Consider the following 19,843-nt stretch of genomic DNA (forward strand, 5'->3'; position numbering starts at 1 on the left):
ATGATTTATACAATTCAGAAAATCAAAGTAACTTTTCTATTGTTAAAGCAAATAAGTACAGAAGCCAAACAGCAGGGTTAAAGTTAAACTACAGTTTCTACCTGAGATGATTGCTACCATACTTCAAAACATTCCTCCACAGTTTTAAAGATGTCCTGAACTCTAGTAGGACTTCCAGAGATCCCTTAAAGCCACAGTGACTTTTCACTTATAGTTTTGTGTTTTCCTCTTCCTCTCTTCCAATGGAAGATGAGCACCTAGAAGTGTGGGTAAAAGTTTATTAATCTTTGTGCCTCCAGTACCTAACCTATTATACAGCCTTGAGAATGGCTGACTACAGAGGAAAAAGTAGAAAAAGGTTCTCTCCAACTCCAGTCAGCCTGAGTAAAAGACAGGTTTCTTTGGCCCTTGCAGACTAGAAAAGTAGAATAAATACGTGCTGCTCTGTAAGGAAGCCAAGTAAGAGCCCATGGAAGAGGGCAGAGTTAATTCCTGAGCACACACTTAGTGTTCAACTAACCAATCACTTGCAGGAGGAAAAGTCAAATATTGAGTAAGATGGTGAGACAAGAAATTCCATGAGCATGTTTGGACACATGCCTGTGCTGCTTCAAAGGTTTTAGGTTCTTTCAAAGGGAAAGAGAACAGGCTTAGTTTCTTCAGTATTTTGACCTTATGTTAGACTTGCCAACTAAGAAGGTAAATGATGATCAGAAATGGTTTATTTGTTCAGAACACTCCAAAACATTACTGTCTTCTATCTTATCAAGACATTGGTAAAATGAAGAGACAGCCTACTAAACAGAAGATATTCACCAATGATACATCCAGTAAGCAGTTAATATTCAAAATTTATGAAGAATTCATACAAATGAACACTAGAAAAACAAACAATACAATTAAAAAGTGGGCCCAGGAAGTGCCCATTCATATTTTAATGATATGCTAATGCAGCAGACATTAGGCTAATGCATATTTCCATTACCTCTTTTATTTTATCTTTATCTATTCCTTCAAACCCTTCCTCAGTCCTCTCCTTTCCTTCCTTCAAATAACCAATATGAATAACTCAGCTGTTTTGTTCCTTACATTCCTTCTTGTTCTTATAATCAACACACATTCCCCCCATTTTTTGTGGGTTTTTCTTTTTTACTCTGATTATTTAAAATTCTATCATTTCATTTATGTAAACAATCAAACTTGCTTCTTTTGTAGTTCTCAATTTACTTTTGTTATCAAAAAGGTTTCTCCAAGCCAGAAAAATATTGTTTGTTTTTTACATTTATTCATTTAATGCAACCAGAATTTTTAAATTAAATTTATACAGTGGTAACTCCAGCATTATTTTCTTTAAAGTAGATGCTGAAATGTGCCTGCAGGTTTACTAAATAAATCATTCTTTCCCACTGAAATAACAATAATATTTCATATATTAAATTTTACATGTTTAACAGTACATATTTTCTATATACTCAAATATAATTTTAGATTCTCTCTTTGGTACCATTTTTTATTTGTCTTTTATGTTTTTGCAGTAGCATAGTGTTTTTATTACACTCTCTCATATACTTTAATAACTGGTAAAACATTATTCCTATTTCCATAATTTTATTTTTGTTAAATATTGTTGGCCCATAAAAATTTTAAGATTATTTTTCTAATTATAAAGTTAGGTTTCCAAATATTAATTTTTAGAGGATTGAAAATTTAGTAATATTAGGCGTTCTGATCCAAAAATAGGAAATAAATTTTATTCACATTTTTACATCCTTCCATAAAGATAATTTTAAGATTTTATATTTTTATTGAATTATTATTGTGCTATGTAGTTTTTGTTAGCATTGATTAAATTTACAGCTAATTATTGCAAGTATAGAGAAAAGTAATGCCATGTTTGTATAATTCAAATTCCTTTTTTAATATTTGTAGCTATTTCCCAAAGCTGAATTTTCTAAATATGCAAAAATTTTATCAAAATAATTGAGTCACTTCCTCTCCATTAGTCATAATAATTATGCCATTTTCTCAATTTATCACATTCAGTAAAATCTCAAAACACTGGTTTCTAATAGTGATAACAATTATCCTTTTCTATGCTTAATTTGATAAGAATATGCTATTTTACTATTTAGAATAAACTTTTATATTTTTGTCTTTATCACATTTACTTATTTTCTTCTTTTTAGATTGTCATTGTAGTAACCCTGCATGTTCATCTCTTCAAATCCGAAAACATAAATTAAACATACATACGCACACACAAACACTCACTTACTCACAATCTCAAATAAGAACGAACTAAAATAGATGTGAGCCCCAGCTGGTTTGGCTCAATGGATAGAGCATCAGTCTTCACACTGAAGGGTCCTGGGTTTGATTCTGGTACAATGTGCTCAATCCCCAGTAGGGGGCGTGCAGGAGGCAGCTGATCAATGATTCTCTATCATCATTGATGTTTCTCTGTCTCCCTCTTCCTTCCTCTCTGAAGTCAATAAAATATATTTTAAAAAATAAAATAAATGTGAAATTAGGAGCCTAACTTTATAATTTAAAATTTGCTCTATCCCAAGGAATATTTTGAAAAGTTTTATTTGGACCTGGTTTGTTAACATAAGAAACATTCAAACCTGTGATGAAGTTTTGTGAGTTTATTTGAGGCAAACTGTGGACAGTTTCCGGGAAGCAGAATCTCAATGGGTTGAGATTATGCTGCAGAGAATGGCAGTTTTGTTCCTTGTTTTATACATTTCAATCAAAAGAGGAGACATCAGTGGGTTACACAAAATCCATTGGTGATAGATTATGGAGGCGGGAGAAAGCAAAGTGGGGAAACCTCTGGGATTGGGTAAAGAGTAAAATGATAGACACATACGTCTTTTACTTAAGTGGGTGCAGGAGAGTTAACAGTCAACAATTAACTCAATAACCATGAGGGGATTTGTGGTCTCGGCAGAGCAGTGCCTATGCTTTGAGGGGTCCAGAAAAAGGAAAATTACTCTGACATTCCAAGGATATGTTCTCGTAGATGCAAAAAGACAGTAGGCTCAGTTAAGGAAAAGATTGGCCTTTGTCAGGGAAGATACCAGTCAAGGACATGACTACCCACCATAAACTGCTTTTAAAAAAAAAAAAAGTTTTAATTTCAGACCATCCTTTGTGGTTATTTTAGGTCTCTGAGTTTGCAAGGCCGCCACACAAGCCTTCCCTGAGCTTGTCAGGTTAGCATGTGGCCCCTTTTCATCCACAGGTTCAAGTGGCAACCTACATGCACAAGTTGACCCTTCTTCCTGCCTCAAAATCCATTGAACTGACATGCCATTTTATTAAGAGTAAAAGCCACACTCTTTATAGTACTTACAGGCCCCCACGTCTTCCCTCCCCCTCCTATTGCTCCTTTTCTCTTTCCTTCTCCCCACTCCAGCCACAGTGATGTTACTATTGTTTTCCAAAAATCCTAGCTTGGGGCCTATGCATTTACTGTTTGTTCCCTCTGCCGGATACAGTCTTCCACTGAATTCTTTATTTGAAGTCTTCACTCAAATGTTACCTTCCCAGTACAATTCCCCTGATCACTGTATTTGAACTTGAAACATACACTGCCACCCACACTTCTCACGCCCAACCCACTTTACATTTCTCAACAGCACTTATTCCCTTCGAATACGCTATGTCGTTTTCCTGCTCACTTGGTTTATTACCTCTCTAGTCTGTGCTAGAAGATAAGCTCCCGGAGGGCAGGGATTTTTATCCATTTTGTTGACTGCTTTATCATCTGTCCCTGGAAAAGTACCTGATTGGTACAGAATAAAAACCTAATAAAATCATTTTAAACTAGAGAACCTTTAAACCATATTTTGGCTGACCAAATTTTTACAGTTTTCTGGTGAGAAACCTGGAATCACCTGAGATCAGAGATAGCAGTTGTGGGAGAAGAAGTGAGTTTTACATTACCAACCAAGTAGTATTTTTTTAATATATTTTTATTGATTTCAGAGAGGAAGGGAAAAGGAGAGAGAGAGAGAGAAACATCAATGATGAGAGAGAATCATTGATTGGCTGTCTTCTGAACTCCCCACACTGGGGATCCAGCCCACAACCCAGGCATGTGCACTGACTGGGAATCAAACTGTGATCTCCTGGTTCATAGGTCCATGCTTAACCACTTAGCCATGCCGGACAAGTGCCAAGTAGTATTTTTACAATTTCAGAACAGATGAGCTTCTTCCTTGGCTCTCACCAGCTTCTCTATACAGCTGACTCTTCCTCTGTCCTCAAATACATCCTTGAATAGGAAGAGGGGCCCCGTATATGCAGAAAAAAAATCAAAGCTAAGAGTTCTAGAGATTTGCATGAAATGTGAGGATGCATGTGTGGACAAGTTATGTGAGACCTAGAGCGATGAGATATGCTTGAAGATTAAAGTGTAAAAATGCAACAACACTGGTGTGGAGCGGTGCTAAATGGAGTCTTGGCCTGGGATATGGCCCTAGGAGGGGATGACTGAATTAATGTCAAAGTGAATGATACTGCCATTAGCTTACCGGTAAGCTGTCTACGTAAATGTTAAATTTTCTAGGGGTTTCTGTGTTTTTAGTGTTCAGATGTCCTCATATTGCAAATAAAAAAACATTTGTTGGATGTACCAATCCTTTGTTCAGCCTGAGAAGGGAACATTATTTCCTCCCCCCAAAATCCTTTACAAATAAACCTTTGGTCTCATACAATATAATCTGAATTCTAATGATATGCCAAAAATTTTTAAGATGTATCTGCATTTAATATGGTAGCCTCAAGAGACTGTTATAGCTTGACAATTCCATTTTTACATTTCTGCAGTGTCTACAGCAGGCTGGATTATGTGGCAAAACAATTGAAAAAGGCAGTGGTGAAAACTCCTGTGGGAAAATTTCATTCCTAAAATTGCTATATAATCTTATGATTTCTAAGTAGAGAAGGAAGATTTGTTTTGGCTTAGAATTTGCTGCTATGCATTTTGAGGCAATATACGGTGCTAATACCTTGGGTTTCTATAGTGCTTTAAAGATTACCAATGCTTTTATGTACATTATGCCATTTAATCCTCCTTGTCCAGTAACTGCAAGATAGTCATCAGTGAAAATAGGTCCAGATGGCTGAAAATAAATATCAGCCACCCAAATAAACACCAGACTAATGGCTACTAAATAAATGCCTTAGAAAGCATTAATGAAAGTTTCAAAGGTCCAAAGCGAAATTAAGCAAACAATAGCATGTGCATGTGCATGCCTCTGTGTCTCTGTGTGTATAGTTGTTGTGTGCCCTTATTTTGAAAATATATTTTCCTTTATTTATTGCTTCAACAAGTATTTATTTGATACTAACCATATTGCAGGCACTATACACTGAATATAATGTAGCAAAAATGACTCATGTAACCTTGGAGCTAAAGTCTAAGTATACAACAAATAAAAACCAAGTATTTAATTCTAAATAGATTTTTTAAGCTTTATTGAGGTATAATTGGTATGTAAAATACTGTACACATTTAACATATATATCTTGATTAGTTTGGATATATGTTTAATCTGTGATATCCTCACCACAACCAAGGCACTAAACATATCACTTTCAAAACTGTCCTTGTCTTCGTGTGTGTGTGTGTGTGTGTGTGTGTGTGTTTTGGTAAGAACATAGCATGAGTTCTATCTTCCTAATGTGTTTTAAAGTGAAAAATGTCATTGTTACCTGTAGGTACTGTGTTGTACAACAGATCTCTAGAATGTACTCATCTTGCATAGCTGAAACTTTATACCCACTAAAAAACAGCTCCCCCTTTCCCCTTCCCCCAGATCCTGGCAGTCAACATTAAAGGCTTTTTGGAGGAGACAGACTCTTCAGGGAGATGAAAAGTTTAAATAAAGAACAAACACTAATATTTCTAAAAACATGAGAAGATATTGCATCCTTGAAAAAAGAAGCAAACACTGCACAAAGGTATAGAATAAGAAAAAGATTTATACATGAAAAACATATATAATAATGGAAATAAAACGTTACTAGAAGGGTATGTAGAAAAAAAATTGATAGAATATATGAAAATTTAAAAATGGCAAAGGAATAGTACAGTGATGGCAAACCTTTTGAGCTTGGTGTGTCAGCATTTTGAAAAACCCTAACTTAACTCTGGTGCCATGTCACATATAAAAATTTTTTGATATTTGCAACCATAGTAAAACAAAGATTTATATTTTTGATATTTATTTTATATATTTAAATGCCATTTAACAAAGAAAAATCAACCAAAAAAATGAGTTCGCGTGTCACCTCTGACATGCGTGTCATAGGTTCGCCATCACTGGAATAGTATATAGGGGATAAAATATAAGATGGTACTAGATAACTAATTCAGGATGCCTGGACATTTAAATAAGAAGAGTTTGAGAAAGAGTAGAGAAAATAAAGGAAATTAATCATTAAAACCATATTTACAAATTTTTTCCCATAACTGAAGACCATGAATTTCAATATTAAAATAGCCTTCTGAATACATCCATGGGTAGAAAGTGCCACCCCACCACTACCAGATTGTGACCCATTTTTAACAAATTTTTGATAATGAGAAAAAGATAAGATATATTAAATTTCCAGAGTGAGAAGATGAGGGTGGGAGGAAAAGTAGAGAAGGGAATGGAAGGGAAATGAAAGGAAAGGACGAGAAGAATTAAAAGGATTATGAATCAATATAACTTAGAAGTATTTAAAAATACTTAAATAAATGAGAAGATATACCACATTAAGGGATGAGAAGAGTCCATATTTTTTTAAATGCTTTATTGTTTAAAGTATTACATATAGTATTATATATGTCTCCCTTTTCCCCCACTGACCTCTCCCGGGCCACTCCTACCCCCCCAAGCACATGCCCTCACCTCAGTAGTGTCTGTGTGCATTTGTTATGCTTATATGCATGCATATAAGTCCTTTGGTTGATCTTTTATACCCCCCCACATCTCCTTCCTTCCTTTGAAGTATGATGTCTGTTTAATGCTTCTCTGTCTCTGGATCTATTATTGTTCATCAGTTTATTTTAAAACTAGAGGCCCAGTGCACAAAAATTTGTGCACTCAGGAGGGTCCCTCAGCCCAGCCTGTGCCCTCTCACAGTCTGGGACCCCTCGGGGAATGACCACCTGCTGGCTTAGGCCCGCTCCCCGGAGGATTGGGCCTAAGCAGGCAGTCAGACATCCCTCTGGCAGCCCAGGAGCCCTCGGGAGATGTCCACTTGCCAGTGGGGAGCAGGCCTAGGTGCAGTTGGACATCCTTAGCGCTGCTGAGGAGGCGGGAGAGGCTCCCGCCACCAATGCTGTGCTGGCCGCTGTCAGCCTGGCTTGTGGCTGAGCGGAGCTCCCCCTGTGGAAGCACACTGACCACCAGGGGGCAGCTCCTGCATTGAGCATCTGCCCCCTGGTGGTCAGTGTGTGTCATAGTGACCAGTGATTCCCAGTCGCTCTGCTGTTAGGGTCAATTTGCATATTACCCTTTTATTATATAGGATAGAGGCCTGGTGCATGGGTGGGGGCCGGCTGGTTTGCCTTGAAGGGTGTTTGGATCAGGGTGGGGGTCCCACTGGGGTGCCTAGCTAGCCTGGGTGAGGGGCTGAGGGTCGTTTTCAGACTTGCCACAGCCCCTTCAGGGTGGGGGTCCCTGCTGGGGTGCCTGGCCAGCCTGGGTGAGGGGCTGTGAGCAGGTTTCAGGCTGGCTACACCCCCTTCAGGTCGGCAGGTCCTGCTGGGGTTCCTGGCCAGCCTGGGTGAGGGGCTGTGAGCAGGTTTCAGGCTGGCTACACCCCCTTCAGGTCGGCAGGTCCTGCTGGGGTTCCTGGCCAGCCTGGGTGAGGGGCTGTGAGCAGTTTTCAGGCTGGCTACACCCCCTTCAGGTTGGCAGGTCCTGCTGGGGTTCCTGGCCAGCCTGGGTGAGGGGCTGATGGCTGTTTTCAGGCTGGCCATGGCCCCCAGTGGGAACCCTCACCCCATGATGGTGTGGCCATCCTAGGTGAGGGGCTGATGGCTGTTTGCAGGCTGGCCACAGCCCCCAGCCACCCAAGCTCCCAGTGGAGGCTGCCTGGAAGCAGGTATCTGGGATTTATTTAGCTTCTATAATTGAAACTTTGTTGCCTTTTGCGGAGGCCACAGCCAACCAGAGCAGGGGGGAAGCTTGGCTTCCTCCATCGCCAAGGCAACCAAGCCTCCTGCTTGCTCCAGCTCTGTGGCTGTCAGCTGCCATCTTGGTTGGGTTAATTTGCATATAGTCGCTCTGATTGGCTGGTGGGCATGACTTGGGCATAGCAAAGGTATAGTCAATTAGCATCTTTGTCTTTTATTAGTGTAGATACTGTGAACAACTCTATTCCAACAAACTGGTCAACCTAGAAGAAATGGACCTATTCCTAGAAAAATATGACCTTCCAAAACTCAATCAGGAAGAATAAAAAAATCTGAATAGACTGATAACTATGGAAAAAATTGAAACAGTAATCAAAAAACTTCCAGCAAACTAAAGCCCTGAGCCAGATGGCTTCAGAGGGGAGTTTTACCAAACATTCAGAAACTAAAACCTATCCTCCTCAGACTATTCCAATATTCTTAAGATGTCAAGTCTACTCCAGCCCAGCATTGTTACTTTCTTTATACTTTCTACATTCTCATCATGTATCAGCTAAAGCTGTTTGTTTGAGTTCTTACAATATACCAAACTTTTCTCTGTGTCAGAGTACTTGCTGATGTTTTTCTTTTGATCTGAACGCTCTTACAGATTTTAGTTCAGCTAATTCCTACTCATCCATCAAGTATCAGTGTAGATGTCACTTCCTCAGTGAGTTCTTCCATTATTATCTAAAATAACTTTATTCCTGTTGCATTATCATGCATTCTTAAATTATTGCACTTATGTAATTTATAATTATATCTGAGTTGGTATTTTTATATTGGCTAGAACATGGTATTTCACTATCAAATTATGAGATATCCTATATTGAAATTACCTATTTTTGTAATTCTTTTTACAATTAAGACATCAATTTCATGGGGGCATAGATTATGTCTGTTTTGTTTACCATTGTATTCTCAGTGCCTGTCATTTAGTAGTTGCCTACAAAATAGATGTTATGCAAAGTCACCTAAATATTTGCTCCAAACAAAAGTCTAAGAGAGGAAGTATCAAAAGATACTTGAGTAACAACTTTCACCAAAATGATTTCCCATGAAAAGAGGCATCAAAAGGAGAAGGAGAAGATCCTCTCTTAAGTGATGGACACAGGCCAATTCATAATAAAATTTGTGTAGCAAATAAGATGAATCTAATCTTGGATAATTCATTTACCACCAAATATTTGTTGTAGACCTACCATGTGTCTGGTCCAAGAGGGACAAGTGAGTTCATGGTTGGGAAGAGATGAGGTGTGTGGGCAAATATGGACATCTCATGCAGACCACACCTGTCTCCTGCTTTCACAGAGTCATAACTAAACTTTCCTCATGTGGTGGCATTTTCTCACCAGTCATCTTGGTTAATATAATCCCTTTAACCTTCAAAGCCATTCTAAGGGTTAAGTCTTCTCATGTCAAGTTCCCTGTCTCTTGAAGACAGGGAGTTTTGCTGCTCATTCTTGCTTCCATTACTGTTTTCACTGGGAACACTAGCACCTTTGCTCCTTTCCACAATACCTACCATCTTTTCAAGTCCAAATTCCCTATGGCTGAAGAAGAATCTGCAAACATATACTAGGTTCAAAACTTGAAGGGAATTTTTTCCAAGCTAAACTATCCTATAGGCAATGGCCTTATGGAACAGTCTATGCAGAAGTACAGGGGCAGGTTCAGTGTCATTAATAAGGGTCACTCTGGAGTAAAATGCAAGTGAATCAAAAGGAGAATCAGACTTGAGTCAAGGAAGACCAGCTGGGATATGGTTGCAATAATTCAGGAGCTGCTAAGAGGCTGGAGGAACGTGGTAATAGGGGAAGAACAGAGGAAGGTGGCAGGGAAAACTGAGCCTCTGCCTGTGTGGGGATGGTCCCGGAAGGAAGGGTTCTCTGCTCAGAAAGACAACATTCTAGACCCAGGGCCCTTCTCATTCTACCTTATTCTCCCCATTCTTTTTGGCTCCTCGGGAAATTTTGCAAAAATGCAGACAACTCAAAAGATTTATAAGCATCTTTTGAAGTAGGAAACAGGAAGCCAGTGAATTTAAGAAGCCCAAACCCTGTGCTTTTCCATCACTGTTTTTGATGACTTACTCTCAGAAACTTAGAACAGTTCTTTTAAAATGGATTCTCAGGACAGATGCTTAATTATCTTGTTGTTTATGGGCATTTTAACACTGAAGTGGTGACCTTTCTGGAACTCAGCTGAGGCCATCGGATCATTACCTTTGCTGACAAACTTCCTAATTTCAGTGATGGGTATCTGAAGGCAGTGGCCTTTATTTCTATATATTTCTAAAATGAGATCCTACAAGTCTAAATAAAGAGAATTTTGCCTTTCCTATGTGAGATTAAATTGTTTTGTACCCCAATGAAAAGGTCTGTTGAAAGAACCAATTTGGGTGTGTATGTTGGCTTATATAAATTTTAGAGAAGCCATTTTCTTAGTGTTCATTATATTTCCTAGTTATAATATATATTTATTAATCTATGCCACCAAAGGATATATCTGGACATATTTCATTCTGTTCAGAGAGAAATGGGAATGGTGAGAGGAGAGAATGTATTGGGGGATAACATTTTTTGTGGGTCAGACATTGACTAAATACTGTGCACTTGTCATTTTATTTAGTTTTCATAACAAACTGGCAAATTAAGAATTATCTGATGCATTTCTATGTATGAATAAGCCAATGCTCAGGGAATACAGGCTAATTGCATAGTTCATAACTGTCTGAGCCAGGTTAAAATTATAGTTTTTCAAACTACAAAGTTCTTTTTCCTATTATCTAACTGTACATGAATCAATTGATCAATGAATGCCTCATTTTCAAAAGGCATGTGGCTGGGGAGAGAAGGATAGAAATAACAGGAACATTATTAATTTTGATGATTATATTTATATCAGCTTATTTTTAAAAAATTGGTGTAGGGACCTTAAAAAAGAAATTATGTTATCTACAGGAATCACATTAATTAACTTAAAATAATTTTTTTAAAAGTGGTCTTTTCCCCCATTTTTAATAGGAATGAAGGGCAAATCCTTGTCAATAACAACAACAATGTATTACTCAGGGGTTTTTTTTATGACAATTTAGATACTGAATTTATCAAGATATCTAATACAAATCTGTATAGATATTACACAGGATGATATAAAAATGGGAATTAAGTAGATAGCTAAATGTTAATTTAGATGAATTCATTACTTAAATAATGTTGATACATTAATATCAACTTAAAAGATGTCTTTAGTGACATAGCTACTGTACAATGTGGACACCATTTGTACATTTATTTAGTCATTTGAACTTTGCAAGGTACTTTTTTATTTTTGTACATTATTTTTGCTTCAGAGGAAAAAGCTATGACTCACAGTGTTATAAGATTTGCCCAAGGTCACAAGCTCAGAAGTGATGGCATCAAGCTTCAAACCTAGTTATTTTGATTCCAAGATCTATGTTCCCTCCACTCTATTTAGACTGCCTCTCTTTCCTTGGAAACATTTTTGTTAGTGATTTGTATGAACTCACAGAAATGTTGCTTATCAAATTTGTCCTTCACACAGAGCTGGAAGTTTCAACGAATGTGACTGATGACAGGAGAAAAATCGTAAGAAAAAGCTTTCTGACAAAAAGTTGAATTTACACAGAAAATTGAACTTAGATTAGAAAGTTGAAATCTAGCAAGTAGGTTTAATTAATGGATTCAGTTATCTTGGAGATCCTGTAGAACTATGAGAATCTTTTACTTACACATAATTAATGCTTTCTTTTTCTTTCCTTTCCTGTTTGATAGAATTGGAATCTGCATTTATCTTTGATATCTCCTATATGGTTTTATTGAATATTTATATAGAAAACCATGATTCAGAGACATATAATATGTTTATTAGTCAGCTTTGTTCTGCAAATGAACTCATTGATTACAGCTATTGTGAGAAGAATAATTGAGAAGTTGAGGTAGAATGACTTAAGTTTGAATAATGTCTACTGTATACAAACTAAGTGAATATGTAATTCTGTTATAATTTACAAAACAGTATGAATGTTTAATAACAAAAATGAGAAAATTATATGAATATCTAAGCAGCCATACATTTGTAAATCTAATCTTGCTACCAGAAAGAGCATGACTTAATTATATTTGAAAGATGTATTCATCATTCATGAACATAATTTCAAAATATAGATCGGCCTTATACTCTTGCACATAATAGAGGCATTTATAGAATGCTAAAGGCTGATTTATTTTTCTGTCACAATCATGAATACAACCTATTATGAAATAAAGCCAGAAATGATGGTGGCAGGTAAACCGAATATACTATTTCAATTTATACCTGTAGGATTTCTTCCCAGTGATAATCGGAATGGGATTGTCCTAGGTTCTTAGATTATTAGTTCATTTTCATTTTTTCTTTTTTATAATGGAGGTGGCTTTATTGTTTTGTATGCTTATGTTTCATAAGCTACCCTATTCTTCAAAGCAAAAAGGAACTGAGGTTTTGATCAGATTAAATGATGGAAATGCCAGTGAGTGCATTGCTCATTATTTAATAAGCTTTCTGTGAGTACTTGCTACTTCTAAGTTAGACTAGGTGAGACTATTGATGAAAGAAACAGTCTTAAGAAAGTATTGTAACATGGCAGCTAGAAAACAGACTTCAAAGTACAACAACACTGTTTTTAGTTCTTAGCTCTTATTGATAACTGACCTTTATTGTTTAATATACAGTTTCTTGAAAAATTTTATATATATTGTGCAATTTTTCACTATTTTATTCATTTTTTAAATATGTTTTTTATTGATTTGAGAAGGGGGTAGGGAGCGGGTGAGAGAGATGGAAACTCCAATGAGAGAGAAACATCAATTGGCTGCCTCTAGCACACTGCTACTGGGCATGGAGCCCACAACCTGGACATGTGCCCTGAGCAGGAATTGAACCTGTGACCTCTTGTGCATGGGTTGATGCTCAACCACTGAACCACACCAACTAGGCCACTTTTTTGCTATTTTAGATGAAAGGGTAAATCTGATCTCTGTTACAACATCTTGAAGTTAGATTCCAATGGCACTAATTTTTGAATCATTACTAATAGAAAGTACTATGACATCCTAGAAGGAACTTGAACTTGGAAAACCAAGTCTTGCTTTTCTTTATCTTTTGGATTAATGCTTAAATAAGAGAGTAAATATCATTATAAAGATTCTACTTATGATAGAGAGATAGAATAGACTGAAATGGAATAAAAATAACCCTGCCATAGTATGTTTGGTGCAGTGGATAGAGTATCTGCCCACAGACTGAAGGGTTCCGGGTTCGATTCCAGTCAAGGGCACGTACCTTGGTTGCAGACTCAGTACCCTGCCCTTGTCAGTGCACATACGGGAGGCAGCCAATCAATGTGTTTCTTTCAGATCAATGTCTCTCTGTCTCTCTCCCTCCCTTCCACGCTGGAAAAAAAACAAAACAAAAACAAACAAACAAAAACCTCGTTGAGGATTAACAAACAACAAAAAAGTAAAGTAAAGAATGCATATTTCTTTCCTAAATCTTTTTGAGCTACTTTATTCAGCATGGTACACTGTTGCCTAAACATGGAATTATCTGGATAATCCCAAGTTTTACATGCATCATATAGTGTATGTGGAAATGTGTATGCACACATTTGTGTGTCTGCTTTGCTTAATTTATAAAGATATTATGGATTAATTCAAAAGGTTTATAATCTTCAATTTATTATGAATCAGTTGTGATATAAAACTATGACTTGTCAAAATATATTCAGAAAACTTGCACTGAAAGTAGATGAGGAAACAAGAAGACATTCTACCAATACCAACTTGAAATGTTTCAAATATAATGGCAGTCTCTTTTTTTTTGACATTTTTTAAAATGAGTTGTAGAAAATTGAAGTGAAGTAGATGGTGGAGAAAAAGTTGCACTAAAGCAGGTTGTCAATTGACACCTGAAATATGCTGATTAAAAGATCTCAGCAGACCAATAGGGAGACTAAAAAGTGGCCTGGGCGCTGTCCTAGGTGCTGGCTCGTTAGTTATTCATGCACTTAGCAGGCAGTATTTAGTACTCCCTACTTGCAAGTCACAGGGAACACACAGATGAGTAAACATCAGCACCTTATTAGAGGACTGAAAGGAAGTGTTTAATACATTGATGAGGGATGAAAACCTGGTAAAAATCACTAATTTCTTGGGTAAAAAGAAATTTAGGATTTTCTAAGATATACCATGCTAAAGCAATGTACTGGAATAAGAAGAAAAAAAAGATAAAATTAAAATGACTTAAAAAATTTTTACACTGAAGTTAAAACCAAAAGTCAAATACAAATATGGGGAGAAGGATGAGGAGGTGGGACAAAAAACAACAGCCAGGTTTTACCAGCATTTAGTTAAGAAAGTGTATAAAAGAAGAATGGAAAAATGCACAGACTGAGATTCAGAGGCCTTAGGTTTGTCATTTTCTCACTGTGAAACCATGTTCAAAACATTTAAAACATTAGTGTTTCAATTTTCCTACATGTAAAACTGGGTGTGTATTATTTCATTCTAGCTTCAAAGGGAGTATTTTAATTCCTAGAGCTCAAAGTTTTCTGTGCTAAAACTCAGATTTGGAGGAAATTATCTATAATAATAAAAGCATAATATGCTAATTAGACTGGACATCCTCCCAGGTGTCCTTCCGGATGACCTTCGGGCGAAGCCTGGGCTGCGAGGGAAGCCCGGGTCCTGGGTGCCAGAGGAAAGCCGGTGCCGGCAGCTGGGGGAAGGAAGGCCTACTCTTGCAAGAATTTTGTGCATAGGGCCTCTAGTGTAATTATATATTTTTCATTATTGAGAGGATTTTATAGTTTCTTTGCATCTCTTTATAAAGACCCTCAAGATGATGAATCAAGACTACCCAATGGGAAAAGGCTAGTTTCTTTAACAAATTTTGCTGGGAAAACTGGAGAAACACATGAACAGTGAAAGTGGACAGCTCTCTCATACCACAATAAAATATTACCTCATACCTGGCTACCATCAGGAAAACAACAGACAATAGGTGCTTGTGAGATGTGGTGAAAAGGGAACCCTTACACATTGCTGGTGAGAATGTAAATTGGCCTAACCACTATAGTAAATAATATGGTGGTTCCTCAGAAATTAAAAATAGATCTGCCACACAATCCAGCAATTCCATTTCTGGGTATATACCCAAAGGAAATGAAAATAGGATTTTGATGAGATATATGCACTCCCATGTTAATCACAGCATTTTTCACAATAGCCACAGTATGGAAACAACCCAAATGCCCTTCAATGAATAAATGAATAAAAAAGACATGCTACATTTACTAAATTAGGTATTATTCAGCCATATAAAGAAATATATCCTCCTATTTGCAACAGCATGCATGGAATTTGAACACATTACACTGAGGTAAGTCAGAGAAAGACAATTTCTATACCATATCATTTATTTATGAAATCTAAAAAAGTTAAACCTGTAAAAAACAGTAAAATGATGAGTACCAAAGGGTGGTAGGAGAGGGGTAAGAGTGATGGTGTTTGAGGGTACAGACTTGTAAATAAGCCATAGAGATATAACACACAGTATAATAATATAGACAGTAATCATTTTCTGTTATGATGTAATATAAATATTATGACATCAGCAATCATATTACCATTTATAAATGTATCAAGGTAATACATTGTACACCTTAAACTTACACAGTGTTTGTTACATGTAAAATTTATTCAATAGAAAGAGATCACCAAGGTAGTGACAAACTGTAGCCATACTTGTATCAATGATAATAGTTTATTGATGGAAAGAATTTAAATCCAAAGAGCTAGACCATTTCTTCCACTTACTGGGCAATCATAAGCAAATACAAACAGCTCTTCATCTGTAGCTTCAACCTACCACAGATCAAACATAATTTTTTATGCTATGTTGTTGCTGATCTATGTTTGCATCCATACTAAATATGTGCAGACTGGGGTTTGTTTGTTTTTTGTAGTTATTCCCTAAACAATAGAACATAACAACTATTTACATGGCATTTATAGTGTATTAGGTATTATAAGTAATCTAGAGGTGATTTAAAGTATATGGCAGAATGTGCATTAGCTGTATGCAATACTAAGCCATTTTCTATCAGGACTTGAGTATCCACAATTTTTGTGTCCATGGGGATCCTGGAACCAATCCTGCACTGTTACCAAGGGACAAGTATAATCTCCAAGTGTTAGTTGCCTTATCTTTACAATAAATGCATTAGAAAAGATCCTATTCAGCTAGAGCATTCTACAATCCTTAGATCCTTATTCATACATAATTAAGCAGCTCTCACCAATATGCTTTCAGTCGTTGATCTATCACATGTAATTATCTGAAGTTTGTGGGGGCTCTTTAGAGTCTCATAACTGAAATGGCTTTTCCTGCTGAGCCAACTGCAATATATATGAATATTGGGAAAATTTCTCTTGGATATTTATGAAATTACTATTAAAATATAGTGTTTCTCTTGGCAGAAAATGGTTAATATTGTATGTAGGTTATCATTATAGTATTGCACCCTTCAGACTTATAAAGCATATAACTTCTAAAGGGAAATTAACTTCACCTTCCCCTTGTTACCAATTGTAGGGAGTAACATTAGCAAAGTGGCCTAGAATGTGCTCATTTACTGTGAGTCTTATATAACTGACCTAATTCTCCCTCTCCACTCTGGAAGAAAAGACTTTCTCCCGGGGAAGTTTCATGCTCTTCTTGGCCATGAGCTCTGATATATATTGTAAATTTGTACCACTGGAGGCTGGCTTTTTTTTTTTTGCATGTTCTACCCCTAGCAGGGGGCAGGCATTGGGCTTGGAAGAGCATATATGATGGGAGAAGGAAAGAAATGACCATTTATTGTGTGCCTGTGTTATGCTTTATAACGAAGCTCATTTCATACCCAGGACAGTGCATACAGTTTGTATCATTGCTTCCCCATCTTGTGAAACCTGGGTTTTGTCTTACAGGTATTAACGTCACAGAGGCCAACCTCTCTAATTCTGAAAATATCCATTCTACCTCACAACTCAAGACAGAATAGGCCCCTTCAATCTCCAAAAGTGCACCAAGGCTGTTGTCAGACAAAACCATGTTCTTCTCTGTCTCAGAGAGGCCTCCAGGAACCCTTTCCTTCCTCTGTCTGGAAGGACCAAAGGCCAGAATGTCTCTACCTGTGCAGAATACTAGGGAATTCTATGGGTTGCATAAAAGGTCTCTTTTGTTAGAAAACATTCAAAACTGAGTTTTTGATTCCTTATTCAGCTTATCAAAGTCCTTGTTTCTTTATATTTTAGATTTCATTTTAAGCCTTTTATTCTTTCTCTCCCCTTTCTACAGTCTGTCATAAAGTCCATTAAACACCTTCAGAATGGTTTTCATAAAATACCTTTACTTGTCCTCCATGACACCATCTTAGCCCACGTCCTGCTGGAGACATATTTAAATAATTGAATTGTTGTCCAAGTGTTGTAACTTCTAAGTTGTCCTTCTGATCTCTCAGAGAATCATAATATCTTGAGAATGGCAATGACAAAAAGGGTATTTCTAGATTAATGGCTTTTTTCCAAGCAAGGAGCCTAGGATATTATAGCTAATATAGTTTATACCCAGACCTTCTCTAATTTAATCTTCATGATTTTTTCTAAGGTAGGTTTCCTGGTCCCCATTTTACAAGTGAATAAACTCTGTTAATAGCAGAAGCAGGTTTCCTGACTCCAGTTCTGTTTTTCCCAAATGCTGAGATAATTTGGAAAAGTCTTTGAGGGCAAGGAGACCATGTCCCAATATTGACTTCCTCCTTGGACATGGTGGGTGGTAAATAGATGCCTTCTGCAGAATGCTTATTCTAACAGCCCCCAAATTGAGCTGCGGTATCTTCTGTCCTCATTCACTTCGTGGTTTCCAAGAGAACACTCTAACTTGCTCATCTTATATTTGGGCATTTATTCTCATTTTAGCTGTTTCTTCCTGTGATGCTTATAGAGCTACAGAGAATATTAGTAGAGAACTGATGTTTAGTAAAGACTGAGTCTTGTCTACTTATTTTTGCTAATGTCACCAGAGAGACTGCCCTCTTATATTACTTTTTATATTCCCAAATCCTACTCATCATTCAAGAGTTTACCCAAGTTTTTCTTATCAGAGCTTTTCTCAACTACCCAGATCTCGTAATTACTGGCTTTCCTGGATTCTAACAAGACTACCACACATGCTATTCTTCCATGAACTCAAACTCTCTGATCTAAACTTCAGTCTTATCCATTTTGCTCTGAAGTCTTGCTCATACTTGGGGCCTTATAATATCAGGTCTAACCAAAACACAGAAATGGTATTGTACAAGCTCCTCTAGTGGTTTCTAGCCTTACTAGCAAAGATCTCTCTAGCCTATATTTCCTGTAGGTCAAAGTTCCTGAATAATAGAGCTGTCAGACCAAACATAAGACACCCAGTTAAATTTCAAAGTCAGATTGAAAAGAAAAAGCAATTATTAAATACCAACTATGCCAAAAATTGCAGGGAAATACGTATGCCAAAAATACTGTTTTGATGAAATTCAAATTTAACTGGTAATCCTAAATCTGGAAACCCTCTCCCTGAGGAATCCCCCCAACTTTTTTGACACATTAACAGCATGATACTGGTTGCAATCAATTTTGACTTAGTGTCCTTTGTTTAAAAAAATACTTTATTTTATCGTTGACAGTATTACAGATGTCCCTCAATTTCCCCCCTTTATGCCCCTCCTCCCAGCCCCTGTCCGTTGCAGGCCTTCACCACACTAGTGTGTGTGTGTGTGTGTGTGTGTGTGTGTGTGTGTGTGTGTGTGTGTATTCTTTGGTATATCTGTGTTTCCATTATCTAGGATCTAACATACAGTTAATCATATCTACTTTGGTGAATGGTTACAAAGATTAAATGAGATAAAAAACATAAATTCCCTGAAAGACAAAAGAAAACAAATAACCAGATGAACCTATATAACCTCCACTCTCCTCTGCCATCAACCTACTTAGCTTGCTTAATATCACAAAGCAAATGCATGGACAGGGGGAGCTTAAACATGAATCCTCATGCTATAGCTTAAGAAAGTACACTTACTCAATACCTTCTCTCCTTCTCGTGGGTGGTCCCCTATCTTCAGGAGGAGCATTTCCTTGTTATAAGAAGTATCTTATAAGATTTTAATAAATATATGAGGTAATGATCTTGGTTTGAATCAGTTGCTTTGTGTTTTCTCTCAGTGACTTTAGAATTTTTTTAAAAATCCAAGCAGAAAAGGTTTTTAAGGAAACTAATTAATAGTCTCCACACAGGAGCAAACACACTGTTCAGAGATAAAAGAAGCAGATTGTAAGTCTGTGTCCATTCTCCTCCATGGATGTTCAAGAATATCAGCTAGTGAAACCCTCATGCCGACACATGCCAAAGAACCGTCTCATAAATGTTTGTGAGATGTGAAAAATAAACATATGTCCTGGGGAGCGGGAGGAATTCATGCTCAGGGTCCATATTTCCAGGTACATGATTAGTATTCATGAACACGGACGAGCGGAAGTCAGAGATTCCCGCCACGCCAGCAGTTCGTCTAGGTCTAGG

This window comes from Myotis brandtii, unplaced genomic scaffold (assembly GCF_000412655.1).
Source record: "Myotis brandtii unplaced genomic scaffold, ASM41265v1 scaffold594, whole genome shotgun sequence".
NCBI lineage: Eukaryota > Metazoa > Chordata > Mammalia > Chiroptera > Vespertilionidae > Myotis > Myotis brandtii.